Source organism: Panthera tigris, chromosome A2 (genome assembly GCF_018350195.1).
Source record: "Panthera tigris isolate Pti1 chromosome A2, P.tigris_Pti1_mat1.1, whole genome shotgun sequence".
In the NCBI taxonomy this organism is placed as follows: domain Eukaryota; kingdom Metazoa; phylum Chordata; class Mammalia; order Carnivora; family Felidae; genus Panthera; species Panthera tigris.
The window spans coordinates 137,529,161-137,542,148 of NC_056661.1; the positions used below are offsets into that span (position 1 = coordinate 137,529,161).

The following is a 12,988-nucleotide window of genomic DNA, read 5'->3' on the forward strand; positions in this document are numbered from 1 at the left end:
GCCAGGACACAGGAGTGGGGAGCAAGCCACCCAAACTGCCTAGGCTGTGGAGTACAGCAAGTTGATTACGGGTGTAAAGCTAGACTAGTAGGCTGGGCCCAATTATAACAACTCTAAAGGTCAGGCTGGGGCGTATGGCCTTTGTTTAATGCCAATAGAAAAATCATTGACAGGTTTTGTTTTTTTTTTTTTAATATTGGGGATACACTCTGAAATGCATTTCAAAGTTTAAGTCTGATAACAGAGTGTGTGGGTTGCGATGGAGAAAGACTGATCCAACTTGCATGGAATACGATTGCCAAAAAAAAAAAAAAAAAATGTCCGAAAGTACTGTTTGGGGATGGCAGTGATGCAAAAGACAAGCTGGTTCCAGCAGAGTATTTTATTACTTCAGGAGAAAAGCCTCTCAACGACTCTATAGGGCCGGCCTGACAAAGTGAGAAGCCTTTAAGGTTCCTACGCCGCCTTCCGAAGGTCATGGGCACACACCTTTCTTGAAGGCTCTGTCGCTTCTTGGGCGAAAGCCCCTCTTTGGTCGTTGCATTCAGTGTGGTTCCTTTGCATACACACTGTGCTTGCCTGTAAGATAAGTATATCGGATCCGTTTTCATTTTAACTCTGCGGACGGCGGGTGTGAGCGGAGCGGGCATACTTCTGTCTGACTGAAAGCATCTGCAGCTTATTTTCCATGGTGTTGTGCCCTGTTTCCCCTCTGACTCATGGCTTGGAGAGCAATGCCCAATCCTGCTCTTCTCCTCTTGAAGCAACTTTCACAGGAGCTGCCGCCAAGACCGCCTCTCCCCATTGTCTGAAAATCAATGCGCCGGAGGCTGTTCTTACAGATGTGGCATGACTTATCAAAGTGTGATTTTTATCTCCGCTTTCGTTTCTGTTAGTAACCGAAAACATGGTGAAAATCAGTTATTTCCTAGCTTCGTTATGTGAACCTTCAGAGTTCAGGACACATGTATGAAGATCCCTCTGCAGCAAGTATGGTAATGGTGGGTTAAAATCGACTGTTTTTTTCCCCTACCCACCAAGGAATAGGCTTCTGGGTTATGAGAAACAATGGTCATCCCTTCAGTAAATGCAGATTAAATGCCAGGGAACAACTTTACAGTCTGTAAATGCCCCAAAATTGTTGGAGCTTGCTGAAATGCCGTAAGAAAGATTACACCGGAATAGGAATTACAGGTGCACGTGAGCATCCCGACTGGGAAGCTAAGGAGCATCTGACAAAGGGTCTTAGAAGGTCAATGCCAGCTTGGTATTGCTAAATGTTGTTCTCCAAGATTTATAAGCGGAAGTAAGGAGTGCACAACAAGAACAATCCACACCGTGGGTACAATCATGAATGAGAGTGTGAGCCCCTGAGAATAAGATACAGTTCACTGGCTGTCTCAACCGAATCCCAACCTTGCTAGCCAAATTCAGTCTTCACTGAATTCATGTGTTAAATGTCTTCACTGGGTATAGCATCTTTCTGCGCGCTGTAGAAGGTATACACAATATATGGAAAATGCAATTCCTATTTTCTAGGCCAGGGCTATTGGTAGAAAAATAATGTGAGCCGCATGTATAGTTTTAAGGTTTCTGGAAGCCACATTTAAAAAAGTAGAAAGAAGGGTGCCTGGTTGGCTCAGTCGGTTAAGCATCCAACTTCAGCTCAGGTCATTGATCTCCTGGTTTGGGAGTTTGAGGCCCACGTTGGGCTCTGTGCTGACAGCTCAGAGCCTGGAGCCTGCTTCAGATTCTGTGTATCTCTCTCTCTCTCTGCCCCTCCCTGGCTCGTGCTCTTTCTGGTTCTCAAAAATAAACATTAAAAAATACATATTAAAAAAGTAGAAAGAGGTGAACTTAATTTTTTAAATGTCTTAATCTTTTATTGTAGACTTTGAGTTCTGAAAATAATGAGAAAAAGGAGATAACATGTTCTCATGAACACATCAGCAAAACAGTTGAAATACCACTTACTTTATCTTGAAGTATTTTCCCATTGTATGTTGGTGTTTATTTTTTGATGATGGCAAATTACATTTACCGATGCTTTGTTCTTTTTTTAACCATACTTTTTATTGAGATAAGAAGAGGTGAAGTTAATTTCAAAAAATTTTTAACCAAATATACCCAAATTATCTCAATATTTAATCAATATAAAATTGTATTTTTTTATTGTTTTAATGTTTATTTATTTTTGAAGGAGAGAGAGAGCATGAGTGGGGAGGGGAAGAGAGAGGGGGAAACAGAATCCGAAGTAGGCTCCAGGCTCTGAGCTGTCAGCACAGAGACCCAAGCGGGGATCACACTCACAAACAGCGAGATCATGACCTGAGCCGAAGTCAGAGGCTTAACCAACTGAGCCACCCAGGCGCCCTGTAATCAATATAAAACTGTTAATGAAATACCTTCCATTCTTTGTTTCATGTTGTTTTTCAAATCTAGTGTGTATTTTATACTCACAGTGCATCTCAAGTGAGATGAGCTACATGTGGCTTGTGGCTACCCTATTGGACAGCACAATCCTAGGCATTTAAAAATCAAATTGGGAGGGACACTTGGGTGGCTCAGTCGGTTAAGCATCTGACTTTGGCTCAGGTCATGATCTCATGGTTTGTGAGCCGAAGCCCCGCCGCCCCCCCCCCCCCCCCACCGTGTTGGGCTCTGTGCTGACAGCTCAGAGCCTGGAGCCTCCTTGGGATTCTGTGTCTCCCTCTCTCTCTGCCCCTACCCCGCTTGCTCTCTCTCTCTCTCTCTCTCTCTGTCTCTCTCTTTCTCTCCGTCAAAAATAAACATTTTTAAAAAATGTTTTTTTATTAAAAAAAATTTTTTTAATAAAAAAATAAAAATCTATTGGTATGAAAGGTCTTTTTACATGGTGATAAAAATAAAATCTTGCAAACAAATGGGATGTTCATAACATTCATAGTCATCATTTAATTAATCAATTAGTGCAATGTTTCCAAGGGTGTAGTCTGAGAAACAGACTTTTCCTATAAGGTGTTATGTAAAAAAAAAAAAAAAAAAATGAGGTATGATTATGTAGGTTCAGAAAATTCTGGGTTAAACAAATTTTCATCTGCCACTCTTCTAGTTGAAACTTCAGATATGCTGATGTCCATTGTGGATTTCCAAGAAGAGAATGTGTATATGATATTTCCTATTCTTAATTGATCATGAAATTGTTTTTTCACAGAACATCTCTTGGCTCTAGTGTTACAAGGAACATACTGTGGAAAATGCTGATTTAAGCCCAAAATAAGTGATGTCGGAATTTGGAAATCGGAAAGGGGCAAAATGGAGCGGTCCTGGGAAGCCTTTGTGGGGTTGTGGGTGTACCTTCAGTTAATTCTTCTCCAGTGTGTCCAGCAGAATCTCTGTGATAGCATTTGGCACACTCTTCACTTGGCCGCCTCCTTCTAAGTTCCTTAGAAAGAAGAAATAGATTCTTATTCACATCTTGATCTCACACTGGACTGAGCATAATTATCAGTAAATATTTGCTGGATTGAATTCAATAGAAAGTTTGATAAAGACCAATGCAGAGTAGAGCACTTGAAGAGTAATGAACTTCATAAGTCCAGGAAGAGAAACAAATCACACTACCAAGTTCAGGTTAATGAGGAAAAGACAGTGAGAGAAATTGTGTTCCTGACACAGCAGGGAAGCCCCTCCCAACTCCTCTCAAGCGTTCCATGTCAAGTTCACTTACTGGAGAATCTTCACATTCACGGCAAATCAGAGAACAAGAGAGGGCAAGGAAAGCCATGGAGAGAAGGGTAGACAAAACGAGGCAAGGGAATAATATGCCAACATTTAATAAAAAACACTCTTCACCTAACACATATGGGAGTTTCTGCTTTTAACAGGTAAATCTTTAGGTTTTTTTGAGAAAATGAGATCTGAGACAAAAGACAGGAGGACGTGTATCACATGAAAAGGTCAAGATCCAGAACTTGGGGAAGAAACTCTAGAAAGTATAATTTCTACTCAGATACCCAAGAATCACATGATTTACTGAAATGAATTATTTAAATATGAATATTCAGGAAATTTTGTTCTTCTAAGCAATAGCTTATTGCATTTCTAGATGTGGGGTGACTGACCCATGTCCCTACCTGTTAAGCTCTCTCTCAGAATCTAATTTCTGGATCCCCTTATAGATATAGTCCTTCACAGAGGAACACACGCAAAACACAAAGTAAAGCAATCTCTTTCATTTTCCTCCTTTACTCTTCACCTAATCTGCAGCCTGTATTTCCTTTTCTTGTCTGCAAAATCTGCTTTTAGATATGGACTCCCCCCTCTTAGCCTGAACACAAAAGGAGAGAAAGATACCTACTCCTCTCCAACATGGATGACAGTTTTCCAATACTTGATAAAACAGAAATATGGAGTAAGATTGAGTATGCTAAAAAATTCGGGTGTACTATAAAGAAATTAAAATTCTGACCAGAGCTGTAATGAAAGACTATTCCTAGAACTCCAAGATACATTTCAGGGAATATGTTTCCTATTCTAGACTTAAACATCTAAAAGAAAGGGCAATTTTCTTAATTCTACTCCCAAAAATCCTCTCCAGAACATTACCTTTGACCTGGCTTCCAGTCACCAGACATACTCTTTTAGCTTGTCCTTCCAAAGTTTTGACCACCCAAAGAATGCACCAGGCTGAAGATCAAAGAACTCTTCTGCTTTCCACTTGGCTGCTGGGACAGCTCTCTGTTGTGCTCCTGCTGGAATTAGCACCGATGTCTTCAGAGGAGCCAGCCAGAGGAATAGGGCAACCAGTCATTGGAGACATGGGGAAGTGGTGAAGATTCCAAGAGCCCCCTGGAAAGCCATGCTCCCCACTTCCCAGTGAGAGGCAGTGCCGCCCTTCCTGGTTGGGAAGCTGTGTAGGAAGGAAGTCTAAGCCTGAGAGAGCCATGGGGGCATTATTTGGAGGTAGAGTCTTCTATCCAGAAAGTATAATCACTGTTGAGATCGTGATCAAAACAAGACAATTGTTTCAAGAAAAAAAAAAAATACTTTTCCATAGTGTGTTTGCTTTTTTTTTCTGTAGTTGGGCTCCAGAATTATCAGAACACATTCTGGTGTATTATCTCACGTGACGCTCCTGGTAAAGGAAGTAGGGGCAGGGAGCCACTGCAGAAACGTGAGGACAGAGAGTGTCTTGTTTACTATCGCACCTGCATTGCCCTACAGAGCTCCTGGCCTGTGGTAGGCATTCAGTGACTATTTATTGAGTGAATTAATGGATGCCCATTTTGCAAATGGAGAATCTGACTCGGGAATAGTGAATGATCTTGCCAAAGACAACCCAGTTATTAAGTAGCTGAGTTGGTGCTATGACCCAAGTCATCTGACACATTTTCCAAAGCACCTCTAGAAAGGTTTGTGTACTCAGTAAGCTCTGAAAGAATGCTTGATGCAAAACACACGTATTTCTTTCTTTTTTTTTTTTTCTAGAATTATCCCCTCCTTCAGGCTTAGGCTTTTAATAATTTCCAAAACCAGTTGCTCCTATTTTAAGACCCGCTGGCATGTAGCCCATCGTAAATAAAGATGACACACCTGGCCCACCACCAAAGGACATGACCCACCCATTCCAGATCTTTTCCACTCTTCTCAGGCTTTCATCCCTGTGCCCTAAGTCTCAACAGATCGTTAACAAGATCAAAGTAAGCTGGTATGAATTCTTCTATACCTTCACAGATTCCTCCTTTCTCTGACTAATCTCTCCTCTTCCCTCAGACCTCAGTAATTCCTATCTCCTGGAAACCTTGCTCCATCAATGAATTATTTTTCAAGTCCATCCTTCCTCTGTGTCAGCAAAAGTCACCTCCACATTTAAAAGTAATTATTTTTCAGGGTGCGGCATGGCTCAGTTAGTTGAGCGTCCAACTTCGGCTCGGGTCACGATCTCATGGTTTGTGAGTTCGAGCCCCGGCGTCGGGCTCTGTGCTGACAACTCAGAGCCTGGAGCCTGCTTTGGATTCTGCCTCCCTCTCTCTCTGCCCCTCCCCGCTTGTGCTCTGTCTCTCTGTCTCTCAAAAATAAATAAATATTAAAAAAAATTTTTTTAAGTAATTCTTTCTCTATCCTTGTGACTCCTGGAGCCATCTTACCGTCTTTCCACCTCCCCTCCTGTCAAAAGCTAAGCCCCCTGCAGCATGACTTCCAGTCCACCAACAGACCGTTCTATACCACCCCAGAGCCACAATAGCTCCCTCTGTAGTTCTGCCCTTTAAGGTAAGTAAATTGCCAACTGCCCTCAGTGCGCTTGAGTCGAGAAATTTTGGTCCCCTTCCTGCATAACTTCTGGTTTTCATGGTGCTAGGGAAATGCTGAATTTTCTCTCTGAGAGAAACAAGGCTAGTGAAATTAACAACTTTAATATTAACAGGAGGGAACATGACCAGAGGCATGATGGAGGAGGAGGGTGACGGTGTCAAGTGAGTCGATTATGAGGCTATGTCTTATTTGGGTGTCCAAGGGCAGAAAATAGAAGATGGAAGTGCAGGGGGGAGTGCTGAAAAAGGAAAGAAAACAAAGTGAGAAGCTGCTTGCTAGCTGGGGATGCTTGGCAAGGCTCGCCCCAGGTCTTGGGACTGTCACGCTATGGCGTCAAAAAGCCAGGACTCACCTCTCCACCAGAGCTCTCCATTTGCCCTGCTCTCATCCACCCCCTTCCCCCACTCTCAAGGAGGGAAGGCAGAATGGCCTCAAAAAGAAGAGATTTGCCATAGTCTATATTTCCTCAAACTCCTGAAATTCCCGGACACTCCGGAGAATGAATCTCTACTCTAAAAACTTCTTTCACGTACTTAACAGATGTCTCAGTTAAAAGACCTTTGTTCCAAATTTGGGGAGAGGGGGGCTTAAATACAAACTAAAGTTAATTTAGTTTAGGTAAGAAAAAAAAAAAGCTTTTGCTTTTTTGTTGAGGTGACCTAAATTCTCTATAGAAGTCTAAAAGTCTATAATAGGTTTACCAAGTAGAAGCCCCTGAATGAGAAAAAAGGATCAGAAAAAGCCTAGAGATGCTGAAGGAAAAGTACTCTAAACTAAGTGTTGGAAAGACCTGCTCATGTTCATTGTCTTCTGAGAAAAGGCAGGAGAAATTCTGCACTAATATATTTCCAAGTTGGCCAGTTAGCACACACCTACAGGCAACCAGATCTCACACTCTGCTCCCATGGGTGCAAATCCTCAGGTGTCCTACCTGGGCCAGATCTGAACTGATCCTCTAGAGTGACAGGCAGAGCAGGCCACAGAACCTGAATAGCATTCAGATGATGAGCACTATCCCTTCACACAGGACTTGTCAGTAGCCCAGATGATCTAAAAAGGAGAGGCACATTATCTCATTTCCCCTGGATACAATACTAGTTAAAAGTGGAAAGAATTATAAACAGAAAGTTACAGCTTCATTAAGCCCATGATGCAGGTCAAGTTTCCTGGCAGCCAATTTTGCCCCAGGCCAGTGCTAGACATGTAGTCATTTACAGGCAGAAATAATAGCAGATTATATAGTCCTTTCTGTGCACCATGTGTGGAAGCTTTATATAGCTATTAATGTGCCTTTCCTACAGAAAACGGTCAGATAAATATAACCAAAAAGGAGTCATTGCCTAATCTTGATGATTCAAATGGGGGCTGCAGGCCTCCTCCATAAAATATTGGTTTTCTTTTCTGAGATGCAGTTCCTTTCATTATTAATTCAACAAAAGGTTAAATTAATTTCCACTCTGGAAAGTAAGATTTATTTTGATGATGCAGATTTCGGATGAATTACATATACTGAGAAAACTACATGGCTGTGCCTATTAATAGGTAAAATAATTATTGTAATTTCTCCTTTTTTGAGGATATTTTCTTACATTTGTATATGTTACCATGCACAAGAAGTCTTCCAATGTTTTATGAGACCCTTAGAAACATTGCCCTTTATAATTCAGAAATAGAGAAAACCTGTAACTTCAGATTTTATAAATCCCACTTATCTGTCAATGAGGCAATACTTCCATTTGGAGTCAGTTAATTATTTCATCCCTCTTACTTTTCACCCTGTAAGTAACTCTGAACTCTGCATTCACTTTTCACATGGTGAAAAACTTTTCTGATCACTCTTCAGTTGATATTTAGGAAAGTCAGTTTTCAGGTACTTGTGATATAATCTTTTCTTCACACTTTCGGAAGTTTCTGGTATTGTTTTTGTCTTTATTTTCTGGGAACTGAGCTCGAATCCAGTCAGAGATAATTCTTTCTTTTGGTTGTTCTGAGCTGGAGAACGGAGTCAGATACGATTTTAAATAAAGAAATAGAATGTACACTATTCATCTGGCTTACTTTTCTTGAATCTCTCAAAAGCATTCATGGATAGTGATGCCTGGGAGCGAGCTCAGATTTTGATCACTTTGAAAGCATAAGACACTGTGACTTGTTCAGTTCAAATGTAACTTAAATATTTGGATACTAAAAAAGCTCTTTAAATCATGAATTGGAAGCAAGGAGACAGCTAAAAGTTACCCAGCCAATTAGTTGGTTACCTTAAACAGGCCGATAAAGACTGACTTTGGACCAAACGTAGGCTTCAACATCCATGAGAAAGGAAAGCTCGCTCCACTGACAGGAAAGCCAGACAGGACAGCTGTTGTCACAGGACTTTTTTTTTTTTTTTAACTCAAGCAAATCCAGTCACCCGCTTCCTGTATGTAAATACAGGCACTAGTAACCTTCCTTCTTCCATCTTGAAATTGAAATTATATCAATGCTAAAAGGAGCTTCAATTGCCAGAGACAGATACCCTCCCTCGAAAAGGAAAAGGGAATGAATGCATAGGAGAGGGGCTCAAAGCATTCCCTGAGAGTGCTAATAAAAGCAAAATAATGACATTTTTGCCTTATAAATTTTAAACAGATAATTAAGAAACTTTGACTTTTATTTCTCTGAAGGACAAGCATTAAATAGGCCAAAATGGGCAGCTGGGAGTCATGAATATTAATATCACAAAAGGTTATATTCTCTTTACAGAAGAATATTTTGCATAATTGAAAACTCTATTGTTCCAATTAAAATACAATTTTCCTTAATAAAATTTAATTTGCACAGAACTTTCAAAGAACATATCTAGGGTATAAAACAAACCATGATGACCTTTTATTAATGGTTACTTATTTTATTTTATACTGATTTTATTCCAAACAATACAAAATGTGTATTTTGTATTGTTATATATACACAAACATCATGCCCCAAACATCATGGTCTGGTATATACATATCTAGCCTGCTAACTATTATATATATTTACCTAAAAGTGAAGCAATTCAACATAAACTTTTATTTGTAACCTACATTTTTCACTTGCAATATTATGGATATCTTTTTTGATCAATACATACTCATGCTTAATTCTTTTTATAATTTTTTTCTTTTTATTGTCTGAAAATTCAGAGAATCATTGAATAAAGGAAAAAACTACTCATAATCTGAAAAACCTTATATAAAATAGTTAGTGAAAATCTCTCCATTCATCTAATCCTACCAACCCACACTTAGAATGTGGATAGTGAATACAAATGAGTATATCCTTTCAGATTTTGACCAAAATGATACTGACATATCTATATATACACCTATATATATTTTCTTTTAATAAGAATGAAACTGCTATAACAGTGGTGTGAAATTTCTGTTGTTCCCCGACTTTAATATGTATGTACATCTTTTCAGATCAGTTGATATATAATGACCTCCGTCTTTTTAGTGGCTGCTTTTTATTGGTCCTTATTGAATAAAATGTATTGACTTACTTAGTTCTTCATTAGTGGGCATTCAGATGGTTTCTTATGCTTTGCTACCATAAATATTACTACAATAATCAGCCTTCTGCACATAAATCTTTACATATGTACACTCTTATTTCTGTAAGAAAGAAGATGGAAGGGACGCCTGGCTGGCTCAGTCAGTAGAGTGTGTGACTCTTGATCTCAGGGTCATGAGTTTGTGCCCCACGTTGGGTGTAGAGATTACTTAAATAAATAATATTTTTTAAAAAGTAAATGGAAGTAGAATTACTAGATTAAAAAGAATGAGAATTTTAAACTTTAATAGATCTTGCCAAATTACTTTCCATAAACAATGCATGAGCTTGCCTGTTTCCCCACACTCTCATCAACACTGGTGTTAGTTACAACATTAGAAGCTAAAGTGGAGAATATAACTAGATGTACATCATGGTTCTCAGACACACTGACAAAAACTTGCACAAGGAAGTGCTCTATTAATTTATATACATCACTAAGAGATACCGCCTCTTTTCTCCAATAGTATTAATTTCAGGCTCTCTTATAACCAAGGGGAACATCACTACATACCAAGAAGCTGGAAAAGAATTGATACTTAGTACTGATTAAATATATGGTGTAATACATACCACATATTGAACAAAGGCCAAATTGACTCAAAACCCAAATTTATTCAGTTGTCACTATCTGTGTACTATTTACGTTGTCTAGTTCTTGGGGCAAATTTTACACTATATATGTACATATATATATATTTATTGTCTGTATGCTATCTAGGTTGTCCAGTTCTTGGGGAAAATTTTACACCATAAATGTACATATGTATGTACATATATATTATGTATATATAGTTTAAAATTTATTTATGTTATATGTGTGTGTGTTGATACATATATATTAATCTCTGAAGAAGCTTGAAGAAAAAGGTACACCTGTCTATGGATAAGTAGTTACAGTAGAGTATGATACATCTGTAATATTATGACATTACAGCAAAGCGAGAACAACCTCTTTGAGGCAAGAAGGGAAGGGAGGCCAAGAGAGATTTCTCACAAGAGGTAGCAATTTTGTGTGGTCCCAGAGCATCCTAGGACTTCTAGACAGAGGTGAAGTCATAAGGGAATAGCAAGTAGATCTGTGGGCTGGAATACAGGATAAAAATGAGAAGAATAAGAGAGAGGCACTCAAGTGAGAACGATTGATCTCAGTTGCAAAGGATTTTGGCTGTTATGCCAAAAATTTGGATCTAAGCCTATCCTCACTGGTGAGCCAGTGGATTTTTTTAAAACAAGGAGGACACACAAATGTGAACAAGTAATTGTTGAGCACCATCATTCCAGGAAGTCTGGAAATCATCACTGGGGTAGACTTGTGCAGCTCCTCATAACACCCAAGGAGAGTCTAGTTAAAGAAACACAACTTTGATCCCAAGAAACAGTACTTCAATAAACATCACCATATATGTCCTCTCCTCGGAATTCTATACTTCGGCATTTTATGCCACTGTCCATAGGCAATCTACCTGCACATCGCACAGGCATTTCGAGCTTGACAACTAAACCAAACATTTCTTCCTTCGCCTCCCTTCATGAACAAACTATTCTCTCCCTTCTGGTGTGTCCATTCAATAGCCCAAAGATTTCCAAAAGATTTCGTAGCTTTGTTTTTTTTTCCCCTCACCGCCACTACTTATAACTTCCTCCTGTGGGTCTCCTGTGTCCTGGCCCCTTCCCCCCCATTCTATTCTAGACTGCCATCACCTTTTGCCTTAACAATTACAATAGTCCCCTCACCAACTGCCTTGCCTCTAGACCCAGCAGTCTCCACACCTCTTTTTTTTTTTTTAAGTTTATTGATTTATTTTGAGAGAGAAGGAGCAAGGGAGAGGGGCAGAAAGAAAGGGGGGTAGAGAGAATCATAAGAAGGCTCAGCACGTGGGACTCCATCTCACGAACATGAGGTCATGACCTGAACCAAAATCAAGAGTCAGATGCTTAACCAACTGAGAGCCACCTAGGCACACTGACCTCTTTAGGGTTTTTTGTTGTTTTTTTTTTAATTTTTTTTTTCAACGTTTTTTATTTATTTTTTGGGACAGAGAGAGACAGAGCATGAACGGGGGAGGGGCAGAGAGAGAGGGAGACACAGAATCGGAAACAGGCTCCAGGCTCGGAGCCATCGGCCCAGAGCCTGACGCGGGGCTCGAACTCACGGACCGCGAGATCGTGACCTGGCTGAAGTCGGACGCTTAACCGACTGCGCCACCCAGGCGCCCCTAGGGTTTTTAAAAAATATGCAGATCTAATTATACTCCAAAAGCCCACCCCACCACCATCACCATCAAAATCCTTCTATCATGTCCTAATACTACATAAAGGTAAAAAAAAATGATTACAAAACATAGCGAACAGTTTAACTTCATTTCTGCAAAATGTATGCACATGTAATGAATGCGGTGTGTTTAATACACAACTGAAACATAGTATGCTTGGATGTATGATGAAATCCAAAATGTCATTGGTACTTTCCATTTTTTTAACTTATTTTTTATTTTCCAACCTTCTAATGAGCATGTATATGTTACTAATTAATTAATTAATGAGAGGAACGATAAAACCCAAACCCTTTAGTATAGTTTGTATCACTCTATCCTTTGGCCCCCGCTTCCCACAAAACCTAAAGTTGACCTATAACCTGTTGTGTCCTTGATGTTCTTAAAATACACCCTTCTTTCTAATTGCTAGCTTTTGCATATTTATTACCTTTTCTTGAAGACATTGGTTTCCTCTTCTCTTTCTACTCATCCTTCAAATTGGTCTCCCCCTTTTAACACCAGGCTCCTTCAACACTGGGGCTATTTCATCCCGTTGACCTGGGTCTTCTCTTCACAGGATGAGAGCAAAGTAAATGATCCTGGAGGAAATGAATGATGGAATGTTCTCTTGGCTATAAATGAAAATAAATTGGAGGTTATAGTCTCCCTCAGTATTTACCTTAATACCGTTTATACAACGTCATAAGAAAGAACTCCAAATGACTTCTTCAGCAATGTTAGATAATGTCCTCTTGTGGTAGGCACAAGTGGAAAGCATCGACTGACTTCCAACCCTATCAGTCGTCCATTTTTTAAAAATACATGGGTGTTCTCCGATAAGCCATATTTGAAGTTTGAAGCTT

At 39.7% G+C, this 12,988-nt stretch overlaps 1 protein-coding gene across 4 annotated transcripts in view; it reads left to right on the top strand.

Moving 5' to 3' along the window:
- The window catches only part of CPED1 (cadherin like and PC-esterase domain containing 1), a 268,756-nt gene that overhangs the window by 190,767 nt on the left and 65,001 nt on the right, over positions 1-12,988 (top strand). The gene's annotated exons all lie outside the window — the stretch shown is intronic.